At 41.4% G+C, this 14,618-nt stretch overlaps 1 non-coding gene across 1 annotated transcript; it reads right to left on the minus strand.

The window, feature by feature from the left end:
* Positions 1–11,554: 11,554 nt before the first annotated feature.
* Positions 11,555–11,662, minus strand: LOC127746402 (small nucleolar RNA R71). The gene has a single exon (XR_008008022.1). It is a non-coding gene; the product is annotated as a small nucleolar RNA R71 (small nucleolar RNA).
* Between the last annotated feature and the right edge of the window lie 2,956 nt (positions 11,663–14,618).

Consider the following 14,618-nt stretch of genomic DNA (forward strand, 5'->3'; position numbering starts at 1 on the left):
AAAGCATCATCGTGTCTGTAGCAGTGCGGGTCAGGAGGGGAATTATGAGTTAGTAGCACCTGATTCTGGTGATAGAGTTTGCTTCCCAGTCCTGGTCCAGGGGGAGTGTCACTTCTTCTATGCTTATGACTTTTTTTTAGCCAAATGAACATCACCTTTCCTTTTACTTCTTTTGAAACTGACCTGTTATGGTCTTGTAACGTAGCCCCGTCGCAGCTCCATCCGAATTCATGGGGTTTCATCAAGATTTTTCAGCTTGTTTGTCAAGAATTTGGTGTTACGCCTTCTCAAACTCTTTTTCTGTATCTTTTTGTGTTGACCAAACCTGGGACTACCAAAAAGAAAGCTTCTTGGGTTTCTTTTAGGTCTGCCCAGGGGCACAAGGTTTTTTCCATGTATGACGAATCTTTCCGGGATTTTAAGAACTACTTCTTTAAGGTCTAGGCTGTTTAAGGAGCCCGACCTTTCTTTTTGGATGAAAATAATGAGCCCTGCTTTCCCTTAGAGTGGCAGAGAAACATAGTGGTATTCCGATATACTTGGGAGATGCTGGATGAGGTCAAGCAGGCTTTTATGAATGTCCTGGAGGATATTTGGAGGGAACCTCCTCACTTGGATACTAAAAAATCTTTGGGAGACCCGTCCCTTATTCGAACTGCATTGGGTATTTAATATATCTTGTTATCTTGTTCTTCTCCTGCTTTCTTTCCTGGCGTGATAAATTGTTGTTTTTCATTTTACAGAGATGGCCAAAAATAATAATGCAATGAAGGCCTTCAAGAAGGCGAGGAAAGCTACTGTGGCTCAAAACATCTTGGCCCGGGCTGATGGGGGAGGAACTTCCCAAGCTCCTTTGAAACCATCCGTGCCGAGCTCTCCTGGCCCGAGGAGAATGATCCCTACACCTCGGGTCCATTTAGTGGATCCCCCTCAATCTTCTATTGCTGCTGTGGTTTCTTCTTCGGCCGCCCCTCCTCCAAAAAGACCTCGAACTGTTGAACCTTTCAATCTAGATGCCCCAGATTTTGATTCTATTGGTTTTGTGGACCAGCAGATCGCACCTCATGGTGCTCTTTCAATGGATGATGTATCTCTCCTCCATCACTTGGATTTTATAACTCGGAGTAGTGTCAAGATGGCCCATATAGGAGCTGCTTTGTATCGCACTGCCCAAAATCTACCTCTGCATGCTACCAAAGCTTTTATGGAGGAGGCTAAGCGAGAATTTGATCAGATGAAGGGTCTCAAAGAGGAGTTTGAAGCGGAGGTGACTAAACTGAAGAAGGAGCTGGAAGGGGAGAAGGCCAGCTCTCTTGCCCTGGCGGCCTCTGTGCGATTGGCTGAGGATGTGGCTTTGAAGCACAAAGAAAGCTATGTCACGTCCTACCGAGAAGTGATACGTCTTTGGGATGAGCTAGAGTCGGTCCGGGTTGATTATTCCGAGCTCCAGGGTCATCTCGTGGGCAGCGTAACTGCTGCTTATGAGAACCTGAAGGAACAGGTTTGGGTTATTGCCCCGGAGGCTGACCTTGCCTTGTTTAGCTTGGATAATATTGTGAAGGATGGAAAAACCGTTCCCGAGGACCCTGATGATGATGATGTTGAGCCTCCTCCTGTTCCTTCTACCGAAGTCTCCGTTGTGCCGCCCTCTTCTTCTCAGGCTGTTGAAGTCGTTCAGCCTGAGTCCGATCCTGATGTCCAGATCCTGAACCGGGATGATGGGACGGTATATGCAGTGTCTCTTCAGACTTGTCCTCCTTCACCCCAGGATGCTGCTACTGGGAAACCTTTGGACTCTCTTTGATTATTTCTGATGAATTTGTGTATAGCCCGGCCTGTGGGCTTTGAACTTTTTTATTTTGTAAATGGTGTTTTGTTGACTGTTGATACTTTCTGTTGCTTGTTTAGCAACTTTGAAAAACAAAGTGACTTTCGAGCTTTCTGGGCTAATTTGGGTGGCCTCTGAAGCTTGCTATTATCATAATTTAGTAGTTTTTATATCCTGTCTGCTTTGCACTCATCTTGGCACCTTTGTAGGTTTTTATCTGACATGATTAACTTGATCCATTAGCCTGACGCTGCTCTCATCAATCTTAAACTATTGTTTATCGTAATACTGATATTGCCAAACTTGGTTTTTGTTTGTTTGTAGCCCTCTTTTTTGGACCTTTCTCAAGGTCTCTTCCAAGGGTAGCTTTATCGTGTCGATTCCGGTCAAATTACTCCGTAATCCTCTTTCTGGGACTTTGTTCATGTCTCTTTCAGGGATTACCTTCGTAGCTTTGTATCTTGGACCAACTTCGTCATGTCGGGCTTTTGTCGAGTTACTTGATAATCCTCTTTCTTGGACCTTGTTCAGGTCTCTTTCAGGGATTTATCTTTTGTAACTTTATCTTTCCGGGCTGACTTTGTCACGTCGGGCCCTGTTGAGTTACTTAATAATCCTCTTTTTTGGACCTTGTTCAGGTCTCTTTCAGGGATTTATCTTTTGTAACTTTATCTCCAAGCCGACTTTGTCACGTCGGGCCCTGTCGAGTTACTTGATAATCCTCTTTTTTGAACCTTGTTTAGGTCTCTTTCAGGGATTTATCTTTTGTAACTTTATCTTTCTGGGCCAACTTTGTCACGTCGGGCCCTGTCGAGTTACTTGATAATCCTCTTTTTTGGACCTTGTTTAGGTCTCTTTCAGGGATTTATCTTTTGTAACTTTATCTTTCCGAGCCGACTTTGTCACGTCGGGCCTTGTCGAGTTACTTGATAATCCTCTTTTTTGGACCTTGTTCAGGTCTCTTTCAGGGATTTATCTTTTGTAACTTTATCTTTCCGGGCCGACTTTGTCACGTCGGGCCCTGTCGAGTTACTTGATAATCCTCTTTTTTGGACCTTGTTCAGGTCTCTTTCAGGGATTATTTTTGTAACTTTTTTGTAGGAGTCCGACTTCCTCATGTCGGGCTCTTCGAAGTTATAGTAATCCTCTTTTATAGGGTTGGCCAGACCTCTTTCCAGGGCTTTACTTATAACTTGGGTTGTTGTGGCTGGTCCGACCTTTTGTACCGGCCAGTCTTTAAGTTATTTTATAGCAATCCATTTTATTAGGTCCTTTCTATGGATCACTTTCTATAACTTCTTGTATTATTCTGTTTTCATCTTTGCCGATTTTGTAGAATTTGGGTTTTTAGCCATCGTTTTTATCGTGATCGCGCAGTGAATTCGATTTTCACTTTTTGTCGATCTATAGCTTTATAATCGGGCGATGAATGTTTTCAGAATAATACGACTTGAGCATTTGTAGAGAATCTGAACAAATTTTATTAAAGGAAAATGCAAATATACATGAGGAGTTAATTTCCTAAGTCGGGTGATTTGTAGGTCTTGGCAAAGCACCTCGTTAAAAAACCTTTTTCAGGAAAAAAGAGTGCGCCTTGTCCAAGATCTTTTATCATCCTTAGCTATAGTACCTTCTTAAGTTGCAGGCGTGCCATGATCTAGGAAGTTCTCGCCCGTCGAGTTTGGAAAGTTTGTAGTAGCCCTTTCCCAATACTTCTATGACTCGGAAGGGTCCTTTCCAGTTTGCTGCCAGCTTTCCTTCTCCAGGTCGAGTTGTTCCTATATCGTTTCGGATTAGGATAAGGTCATTTTCAACAAAGGCCCACTGTATTACTTTTCGGTTGTATCTGGAGGCCATTCGTCTTTTCAGCGCCTCTTCTCTTATCCGAGCTTTCTCTCGGATTTCTGGAAGTAAGTCGAGTTCTTCCCTTTGAAGTTGGGAATTGACTTTTTCGCTAAAATGGATTACTCTGGGAGATCCTTCTTCGACCTCCACTGGGATCATTGCCTCCATTCCGTAAACTAATCAGAAGGGTGACTCCTTTGTCGTGGAATGTGGAGTTGTTCGGTACGCCCATAGGATTTGTGGGAGCTCCTCAGCCCAGGCTCCCTTTGTATCCTGTAATCTCCATTTTATTCCTGCTAATATAACTTTATTAGCAGCTTTGGCTTGCCCATTGGCTTGGGGGTGCTCAACAGAGGTGAATTGTTGTTTTATATTTAGGTCGGCCGCTAGTTTTCTGAAGCCTGCATCTGTGAACTGGGTACCATTGTCTGTAGTGATGGAGTATGGAACTCCAAACATTATGACGATATTTCTATATAGGAATTTCCGACTTCTTTGAGCTGTGGCATTGGCTAGGGGTTTTGCCTCGATCCATTTTATGAAGTGGTCTATTCCTACTATGAGGAATTTGACTTGTCCTGATCCTTGAGGAAAAGGTCCGAGGAGATCGAATCCCTATTTTGCGAATAGCCAAGGTGAGGTTACGCTGATGAGTTCCTCTGGTGGAGCGGTGTGGAAGTTGGCATGCTTTTGACATGGCGAACATGTCTTTACGAATTCTGTGGCTTCTTTTTGTAAAGTTGGCCAATAGAATCCTGCCCGTAGTACTTTTTTAGTGAGTGCTTGCACTCCGAGGTGATTGCCACAAATGCCACTGTGTACTTTGGTGCCCAAAATTGCAATCACACTTTTGCAATCCGCACAACTAACCAGCAAATGCACTGGGTCGTCCAAGTAATACCTTACGTGAGTAAGGGTCGATCCCATGGAGATTATTGGTTTGAAGCAAGCTATGTTTAATTTATTATTCTTAGTCAGGATTTCAATTAAAATTATCAGTTTGAATTATTAAAAAGATAAAAGAGCGTGAATTAATTACTTGTAATGCAGTAATGGAGAATATGTTGGGGTTTTGGAGATGCTTTGTCCTCTGAATCCCTGCAATATAATATTCAACTCAATAACATAATTGCAAAGTTCCTTCCATGGCAAGCTCTATGTAGGGTGTCACCGTTGTCAATGGCTACTTCCCATCCTCTCAGTGAAAATGGTCCAGATGCTCTGTCACAGCACGGCTAATCATCTGTCGGTTCTCAATCAGGTTGGAATAGAATCCAATGATTCTTTTGTGTCTATCACTAACGCCCAGTCTTCAGGAGTTTGAAGCTCGTCATAGTCATTCAATCCCGGAATCCTACTCGGAATACCACAGACAAGGTTAGACTTTCCGGATCCTCATGAATGCCGCCATCAATCCGGCTTATACCACGAAGATTCTGATTAAGGAATCTAAGAGATATTCATTCAATCTGATGTAGAACGGAGGTGGTTGTCAGACACACGTTCATGGGATGAGGAAGGTGATGAGTGTCACGGATCATCACCTTCTCCATAATTAAGCGCGAATGAACATCTTAGATAGAAACACGCATATGTGAATGGAAAAATATAAGTAATTGCATTAATTCATCGAGACGCTACAGAGCTCTTCACCCCTCGCTGCAGAGCTCCTCACCCCCAACAATGGAGTTTAGAGACTCATGCCGTCAAAAAGTATGTAATTCAGATCTGAAAATGTCATGAGTTACAAGATAAATCTCTAAAAGTTGTGTAAATAGAAAACTAGTACCCTAGGTTTACAGAATATGAGAAAACTAAGATAATTGGTGCAGAAATCCATTTCTGGGGCCCACTTGGTGTGTGCTGGGGCTGAGACTTAAGCCTCTCACGTGCTTGGGCTGTTTCTGGAGTTGAACGCCAGGTTGTAACGTGTTTTGGGCGTTGAACTCCTACTTGTAACCTGTTTCTGGCGCTGGACGCCAGACTGCAACATGGAACTGGCGTTGAACGCCAGTTTATGTCGTCTATCTTCGCGAAAAGTATGAACTATTATATATTGCTGGAAAGCCCTAGATGTCTACTTTTCAACCCAATTGAGAACGCGTCAATTGAACTCCTGTAGCTCCAAAAAATCCATTCCGAGTGTAGGAGGTCAGGATCCAACAACATCAGCAGTCCTTTTTCAGCCTAACTCAGATTTTTGCTCAGCTCCCTCAATTTCAGCCAGAAAATAGCTGAAATCACAAAAAAATACACAAACTCATAGTAAAGTCCAGAAATATGATTTTTGCCTAAAAACTAATGATATTCTACTAAAAACTAATTAAAACATACTAAAATCTACATGAAATTACCCCCAAAAAGCGTATAAAATATCCGCTCATCATACTTCTTCTAGGATATCCTTAGTGTTGGAAGTCGGCATACATTTTAGCAATGGTGTGGAAATCCCTCTTTTGTATAAAGTATTATTTATGATGGTAAAGTATTGTGCTTCCCGTTTTAACCTCTTTGCCTCTTTCTCATCTGTAGGGAGGGCCTCTGTTGTGAGGTAATTAATTATGGGGATCATCCATCCCTAATCGCGACCTGTTATGGCTAGGACCTTTTCTTCTTCTGAGATTGATGGCTTCTGTAGAATTTCTTGGATAAGGCTTCTATTGTTGCCTCCTGGTTTGGTGCTGGCTAGTTTTGAGAGTGCATCAGCCCGGGCATTCTGTTCTCAGGGTATGTGTCAGATCTCATACTCTCCGAGTTGTCTGAGCTGTTCCCTGGTTTTGTCCAAGTACTTTTTCATAATGGGATCTTTGGCTTGGTAGTTGCCTGTTATTTATGAAGTGACTACTTGTGAGTCGCTGAAGATAATAAGTTTTTGAGCTCCAACCTCCATAGCCAGCTTCAAACCAGCTAGTAGTGCCTCATATTCCGCTTGATTATTTGAGGCAGGGAACCCAAATTTGAGGGAGAGTTCGATCTGGGTCCCCTGGTTGCTTTCAATTATTACGCCTGCGTCACTTCCTGTTTTATTTGAGGAGCCGTCCATGTATAGATTCCATTCTCTGGGGATTTCCGGTGTGTCCATAAATTCTACAATGAAGTCGGCCAGATATTGAGATTTGATGGCCGTTCGAGCTTCGTATTGAAGGTCAAATTTGGACAACTTGACTGCCCATTGCAAGATTCTACCTGCTAAGTCTGTTTTCTGCAAGATTCCTTTTCTGGGATGGTTGGTCCGAATTTTAATGGTGTGAGACTGGAAATATGGGCAAAGTCGACGAGATGTTATTATGAGAGTGTAAGCGAACTTTTCTATTTTCTAGTAGTTCTGCTCGGACCCTTGTAATGCTTTGTTGATAAAGTATATGGGTTGTTGCCCACTGTTGTCTTCTCAGACCAGTGCTGAGGCTATTGCCTGATTTCCCACTGCGAGGTACAAGATGACTGGTTCTCCTTCCCGTGGCCGACTTAATATAGGTGGCTGTCCCATAAATTTTTTGAAGTCTTGGAAGGCTTGCTCGCATTCAACTGTCCATTCAAACTCCTTTCCCTTCCTTAGAGTGGCGTAGAAGGGGAGAGATCTTATTGCGAATCCCGCCAGGAATCTAGACAAGGCTGCCAACTGCCCATTGAGTTGTTGTACCTCTTTGATACAAGTCGGGCTTTTCATGTCGAGTACGGCCCTGCACTTGTCCGGGTTTGCCTCGATTCCTCTCTATGTGATCATAAAACCCAAGAATTTACCAGCTTCTACTGTGAAGGTACATTTTGTGGGATTGAGTTGCATGCCGTGTCGTCTTATAGTGTTGAATACTTGTGTCAGGTCGGATAATAACATCTCTTCGTTTTGCGTCTTCACTAGCATGTCGTCTACATAAACCTCCATGATCTTTCCAATGTGATCCGAAAAAACTTTGTTCATTAATCTTTGGTAAGTGGCTCCCGCATTTTTGAGACCGAAGGGCATAACAATGTAGCAGTAATTTGCCTTTGGGGTTAAGAAAGAGGTTTTTTTCTTGGTCGGGTGGGTACATTGGGATTTGGTTATATCCCGAGTATTCGTCCATAAAGGAGAGGTATTTGTATCCGGAGGAGGCATCTACCAGTGCGTCGATGTTTGGGAGCGGATAAGGATCTTTCGAGAAAGCTTTGTTGAGATCGGTATAGTCGGTGCACATTCTCCAATTCCCATTTGACTTTTTTACCAAAACGACATTAGCAAGCCATAGTGGGTATTTGACTTCTCTTATGAAGCCTGCCTCCAGTAGAGCTCGTACCTGTTCTTCCACTACTTGAGAGCGTTCTGGTCCTAGCTTTCTGCGCCTTTGTTGTACTGGCCGAGATCCTGGGTAGACTGCTAGCTTGTGGCACATTAGTTTGGGACCTATGCCTGGCATGTCTGCGGCCTTCCACGCAAAGAGGTCAGCGTTGTCGCGTAGGAACTGTATGAGTGATTCTTTTATGTCTCCTTTTAGGAGTGTGCCGATGTTGGTTGTTTGGTCTGGGGTGTTCCCGATCTGGATTTTCTCTATTTCTCCTTCAGGTTGTGGGCGGAGCTCCTCCCGCCTCCGAACTCCACCGAGCTCGATTGTGTGGAATTCTTCTCCTCTGCCTCTAAGGTTTAGACTTTCGTTGTAACAGCGGCGTGCCATTGATGAGCGGATAATTTATACGCTTTTTGGTATTATTTTTAGTATGTTTTTAGTATGTTTTAGTTAGTTTTTATTATATTTTTATTAGTTTTTATTTAAAATTCACTTTTCTGGACTTTACTATGAGTTTTTGTGTTTTTCTGTGATTTTAGGTATTTTCTGGCTGAAATTGAGGGACCTGAGCAAAAATCTGATTCAGATGCTGAAAAGGACTGCAGATGCTGTTGGATTCTGACCTCCCTGCACTCGAAGTGGATTTTCTGGAGCTACAGAAGCCCAATTGGTGCGCTCTCAATTGCGTTGGAAAGTAAACATCCTGGGATTTCCACCAATATATAATAGTCCATACTTTGCTCGAGATTTGATGGTCCAAACCGGCGTTCCAAATCAGCTCAAGACTGCCCGGCGTTTAAACGCCGGAACTGGCACAAAAGTGGGAGTTAAACGCCCAAACTGGCACAAAAGCTGGCGTTTAACTCCAAGAAAAGAGTCTACATGAAAATGCTTCAATGCTCAGCCCAAGCACACACCAAGTGGGCCCAGAAGTGAATTTTTACGTCATTTACTCATTTTTGTAAATCCTAAGCTACTAGTTCTCTATAAATAGGACCTTTTACTATTGTATTTTCATCTTGATAGCTATCTTTGAGTAGTCTTATGCTATCATAGATCATGGGGCTGGCCTCACGGCCATGCTTAGACCTTGTTCTTATGTATTTTCAAAGAGAATCCGGAAGGTCTAAACCTTGTCTGTGATATTCTGAGTAGGATTCAAGGATTGAATGACTGTGACGAGCTTCAAACCGCGATTGTGGGGCGTTAGTGACAGACGCAAAAGAATCACTGGATTCTATTCCGACATGATCGAGAACCGACAGCTGAATAGCCGTGCTGTGACAGAGCGCATTGAACATTTTCACTGAGAGGACGGGACTGTAGCCATTGACAACGGTGATGCCCAACATACAGCTTGCTATGGAAAGGAGTAAGAAGGATTGGATGAAGACAGTAGGAAAGCAGAGAGACGGAAGGGACAAAGCTTCTCCATACGCTTATCTGAAATTCTCACCAATGAATTACATAAGTATCTCTATCTTTATTTTATGTTTTATTCATCTTTTAATTATCAATCCTCCATAACCATTTGAATCCGCCTGACTGAGATTTACAAGATGACCATAGCTTGCTTCATACCAACAATCTCCGTGGGATCAACCCTTACTCGCGTAAGGTTTATTACTTGGACGACCCAGTGCACTTGTTGGTTAGTTGTACGAAGTTGTGATAAAGAGTTGAGATTGCAATTGAGCGTACCATGTTGATGGCGCCATTGATGATCACAATTTCGTGCACCAAGTTTTTGGCACCATTGCCGGGGATTGTTCGAGTTTGGACAACTGACGGTTCATCTTGTTGCTTAGATTAGGTATTTTTCTTCAGAATTCTTAAGATGTATTTTTCTTCAGAGTTCTTAAGAATGAATTCTAGAGTTTCAGATGATGTTTTCATCATCACCAAAGCTGATTGATTCTCATCAATTTAGCTCTTGAATGTAATGTCCTGCTAAAGTTTGGCTAGCCATGTCTAATCTTTTTAGACTAAAGCTTTAGACTAACATTGCACGATTCCTGGAATTCTCATTAAGAATTTTGAATCCTTTATTTTTCTTTTTCCACATAATTTTCAAAAAATCCAAAAAAAATTATAAAATCTTAAAATGAAAAATATTTTTATGTTTCTTGTTGGAGTCTAGTGTCTAATTTTAAGTTTGGTGTCAATTGCATGTCTTTTCTAATGTTTGAAAATTACATGCATTATGTTCTTCATTGATCTTCAAGATGTTCTTGATGATTTCCTTGCTCTGATCTTTAAATTCTCTTGTCTTGAGTGTTTTGTTGTTTCTCATATGCATTCTCAATTTGTTAGTGTCCATAGTATACAAACTTCTAAGTTTGGTGTCTTGCATGCATTGTTTATCTGATCTTAGTTTCATTTTGATTATTCCTCATAAAAAAAATTAATTTCTGTCTTTTCAAGTCAATAATACAGAGAATTGAAGATTCAGAACATACAGCAGAGGAATTACACAGAAAAAGTTGGGTGTTCAAAACGCCCAGTGAGGAAGGAAAACTGGCGTTTAAACGCCAGCCAGGACACCTGGCTGGGCGTTGCGTTAAACGCCAGAATGGATACCATTCTGGGCGTTTAACGCCAGGATGGCACAAGAGGGAAGATTTTGTTTTTAATTCAAATTTTTTTTTCAAGTTTTCATAATTTTTCAAAATCAAATCTTTTTCAAATCATATCTTTTCAATCATATATTTTCAAAATCAATTTCTTTCATTTTTCAAAAATACTTGCTAACAATTAATGATTTGATTCAACATTTCAAGTATGTTGCCTTTTCTGTTGAGAAAGGTTTAATGTCTGAATCATATTTTTTAAATCTCTTGTTAGCCAAGTCATTAATTTTAAAAATCAAATCTTTTTAAATTGTTTTTCAATCATATCTTTTCAATCACATCTTTTTCAAAATAGTTTTCAATCATATCTTTTTGATTTCTAATTTCAAAATCTTTTTCAAAAATCACTTTATTTCTTTCCCAAACTTTAATTTTCGAAAATCATTCTTCAATTTTTCAAAATTTCTTTTAATTGTTTCAAAATCTTTTACTTTAATTTCAAAAATTCTTCCCCTCTTCTCACATCCTTCTATTTACGGATTAATACAACTCCTCAATGCACAATTTGAACTCTATCCCTCTTGATAAGTTCGAATTCTTCTACCTCCTCCTTTTATTCTTCTTTTCCTCTGACACCTCAAGGAATCTCTATCCTGTGACATAGAGGATTCTATATTTTCTTGTTCTCTTCTCTTTCATATGAGCAGGAGCAAAGACAAAAGCATTCTTGTTGAGGCTGACCCTGAACCTGAAGGACCTTGAAGCGAAAGCTAAGAGAAGCTAAAGCGCTACTCTCTGTAGAGGACCTAACAGAAATCTACAAACAAGAAGAAGACATGGCAGCCGAAAACAACAACAATGCCAACAATGCAAAGAAGGTGCTGGGTGACTTTACTGCACCTACTCCCGACTTCTATGGGAGAAGCATCTCTATCCCTGCCATTGGAGCAAACAACTTTGAGCTTAAGCCTCAATTAGTTTCTCTAATGCAACAGAAAAAGCTAGTCAATGCCTTCTTGGCAAAGTTCTTTCCACCTCAAAAATTGAGTAAGCTTAGAGTGGAAGTCCAAACCTTCAGACCGAAGGAAGGTGAATCCCTCTATGAAGCTTGGGAAAGATACAAACAATTGATCAGAAAATGTCCTTCTAACATGCTTTCTGAATGGAGCATCATAGGTATCTTCTATGATGGTCTGTTTGAGCTGTCCAAGATGTCATTGGACAGCTCTACTGGAGGATCTCTTCATCTGAAGAAAACGCCTGCAGAAGCTCAAGAACTCATTAAAATGGTTGCAAATAACCAATTCATGTACACTTCTGAAAGGAATCCTGTGAACAATGGGACGAATCAGAAGAAAGGAGTTCTTGATATTGATACTCTGAATGCCATATTGGCTCAGAACAAAATATTGACTCAGTAAGTCAATATGATTTCTCAAAGTCTGTCTGGAATGCAAGCTGCACCAGGCAGTACTAAGGACGCTTCATCTGAAGAAGAAGCTTATGATCCTGAGAATTCACCAATGGAAGAGGTGAATTACATGGGAGAACCCTATGGAAACACCTATAATCCTTCATGGAGAAATCATCCAAATATCTCATGGAAGGATCAACAGAGACCTCAACAAGGTTTCAACAACAATAATGGTGGAAGAAACAGGTTTAGCAATGGCAAGCCTTTTCCATCATCTTCTTAGCAACATACAGAGAATTCTAAGCAGAGTCACTCTGACTTAGCAACCATGGTCTCTGATCTAATCAAAACCACTCAAAGTTTCATGACTAAAATAAGGTCCTCCATTAGGAACTTGGAGGCACAAGTGGGTCAGCTGAGTAAGAAAGTTACTGAACTCCCTCCTAGTACTCTTCCAAGCAATACAGAAGAGAATCCAAAAGGAGAGTGTAAGGCCATCAACATGGCCGAATTTGGAGAGGAGGAAGAGGCAGTGATCGCCACTGAGGAATACCTCAATGGACGTACACTGGCCTCCAATGAGTTCCCTAATGAGGAACCATGGGAATCTGAGGCTCACAATGAGACCATAGAAATCCCATTGGATTTACTTCTGCCATTCATGAGCTCTGATGAGTATTATTCCTCTGAAGAGGACGAAGATGTCACTAAAGAGCAAGTTGCTAAGTACCTTGGAGCAATCATGAAGCTAAATAACAAGTTATTTGGTAATGAGACATGGGAGGACGAACCCCCTTTGCTCACCAAAGAACTGGATGACTTGACTAGGCAGAGATTACCTCAAAAGAGACAGGACCCTGGGAAGTTCTCAATACCTTGCACATTAGGTACCATGACATTCGAGAAGGCTCTGTGTGACCTAGGGTCAAGCATAAACCTCATGCCTCTCTCTGTAATGGAGAAGCTAGGGATATTTGAGGTACAAGCTGCAAGAATCTCACTAGAGATGGCAGACAATTCAAGAAAACAAGCTTATGGACTTGTAGAGGATGTTCTGGTAAAGATTGAAGACCATTACATCCCTGCTGATTTCATAGTCCTAGAGATTGGGAAGTGCATGGATGAATCCATCATCCTTGGCAGACCCTTCCTCGCCACAGCAAAGGCTGTGATTGATGTTGACAGAGGAGAATTGATCATTCAAGTGAATGAAGACTCCCTTGTGTTTAAGGCTCAAGGATATCCCTCTGTAACCATGGAGAGGAAGCATGAAGAGCTTCTCTCAAAACAGAGTCAAACAGAGCCCCCACAGTCAAACTCTAAGTTTGGTGTTGGGAGGCCACAACAAAACTCTAAGTTTGGTGTTGAACCCTCACATTCAAACTCTAAGTTTGGTGTTGGGAGGTTCCAACATTGCTCTGAGTGTCTGTGAGGCTCCATGAGAGCCCACTGTCAAGCTACTGACATTAAAGAAGCGCTTGTTGGGAGGCAACACAATTCTATTATATCTATTTATTTTCCATTGTTATTTTATGTTTTCTGTAGGTTGATGATCATGTGAAGTCACAAAAACAACTAAAAAAGCAAAAATAGAATGAAAAATAGAAAGAAAAACAGCACACCCTGGAGGAAAAGCAACGCCAGTAAGGGCAGCAAATGAGCGTTTAACGCCCAGTCTGGCACCATTCTGGGCGTTTAACGCCAGAAAGGGGCACCAGACTGGTGTTTAATGCCAGAAAGGGGCACCAGACTGGCGTTTAACACCAGAAAAGGGCAGCAGCCCGGCGTTTAACGCCAGGATTGGAAGAAAGGGCATTTTTGCACGCCACTTAGTGCAGGGATGAGCTATCCTTGACACCTCAGGATCTGTGGACCCCTGACAAACCCCATTTTTAGGGTTTATCTTGTATTGATTTTAGGGGATTTTATCACCTTTTACCCACATTTATTCAATGAAATAGCATGGTTTTATAACTTCTCCCTTAATTGCGCTTAAGAGTGAAAACATGCTTTTTAGGTCTTAAAATAGTTAAATTTAATTCACCTTGATTCCATTAGATGCCTTGATATGTTTGTTAAGTGATTTAAGGTTTAGGAGGCAAAGATTGGATCAAGGGAATGAAGAAAGAAAGCATGAAAAGTTGGAGAACTCATGAAGAAATGAAAGAACCGGAAAGCTGTCAAGCTGACCTCTTTGCACTTAAACGACCATAACTTGAGCTACAGAGGTCCAAATGATGCGGTTCCAGTTGGGTTGGAAAGCTAACATCCGGGGCTTCGAAACGATATAAGATTTGCCATAGTTACTACACGTATGGTGGCGCGCACGCGCATAGTACGCGCACGCGCCGTTGCTGCCACCTAGTCCACTTGAAGCAAAATGTGGCCAGCGATTTTAGAAGCCTTGTGGGCCCAATCCAACTCATTTTTAATGCTATTTAAGACAAGGATTGAAGAGGAATCAACTGAACTTTTAACCATTAGTCATAGTTTAGTTTAGAAGTAGTTTCTAGAGAGAGAAGCTCTCACTTCTCTCTAGAATTAAGATTAGGATTAGGATTAGTTCTTAGATCTAGGTTTTAATCTTTGCTTTCTTCTACTTCTACATCTCAATTCCTTGTTGTTAGATTCATTCTCCTTCCATTCTTTTATTGTAATTTCCTTTATGTTGTTCTTATATTTTGTTGTAGATCTAGTAT

Source organism: Arachis duranensis, chromosome 3 (genome assembly GCF_000817695.3).
Source record: "Arachis duranensis cultivar V14167 chromosome 3, aradu.V14167.gnm2.J7QH, whole genome shotgun sequence".
NCBI lineage: Eukaryota > Viridiplantae > Streptophyta > Magnoliopsida > Fabales > Fabaceae > Arachis > Arachis duranensis.